We start from the raw sequence: 986 nt of genomic DNA, 5'->3' as shown, positions 1-986 counted from the left end.
CCCCTCTTCCCCAAGTAAAAAACTGCCTAGACTCGACGGGCTTTTCACACAGCATGGTTTATACCTCTCTCCAGTTCAGCAAACTTGGCAACACTTAACTACAAGTGTATGGATCCTAATGAAGAAAACGGATGAAATACTACCAAAGTAGATGACTTTGGGGAAGCAGGTGTATATATGACTCCAAACTTTTTAAGATCCAGGGATGTATTTATAAAGAAATTAGACGAGAGAAGCCCCAGGAGTTGCTAAAAAGCAGTTATTTCCTGAGGGTTCATTTTTTGTCCCAGGTGTTATGCCTTACTTACCTTTTAGGAGCTTTCTATGTACATGAGAATTAAAGAAGCCACTTCACTGAATGGCCACATGACTGCAATGTGTGTGAGATAAAGTGAAGCAGCTTGGGGAGAGCGTAGAATTGCTCAGAAGACCACATGATGATGTCTTATTAGTCTTCAGTTAATCTTTATTGTCTTCAATAAACACAAGTAATTACTATGTTTTTTTCTGCTTACTGGAGGTGGGCCCCAGATATCCTGAATTTTATAAATCCTTTCTTATCTCTTGTGCTTACTTCATTGTTCTGAAAGATAACTTTCTGTAGGTAGAGAGACTGTTACCTTTTAACTCAGTTTTGTAGGAAACAAAACATACTAGCAACCAAAAAAGTGTGAATTCCTCCATCTGTCATCTTGCAGATGAATCTTTTTACAATGTCGTAAGGGTTATTTAAATAATGTTAAATAGAATTGCAAAGAACCAAACCATCATGCTCAAGATGCTTGTTAAAAATACTCTATTCTGTGCTTCTTATTGCAGGAGCATTTTGTGACAAAGTGGTATCTTGTTAGATTTTTCTTTCACATCCTAATGTAATGATGGAGGGGGAAGTTTTGGCATTGGTGTTCATGTTTGTCACAATTTTTTAAAAAACGTGGTAGTTATTTTTCATCTCTGTCATCATGCTGAGTTATTCACTAACTCTC

This window comes from Cariama cristata, unplaced genomic scaffold (genome assembly GCF_000690535.1).
Source record: "Cariama cristata isolate BGI_N322 unplaced genomic scaffold, ASM69053v1 scaffold20611, whole genome shotgun sequence".
Classification (NCBI taxonomy): domain Eukaryota; kingdom Metazoa; phylum Chordata; class Aves; order Cariamiformes; family Cariamidae; genus Cariama; species Cariama cristata.
Note: the sequence above shows the minus strand (reverse complement) of the source record.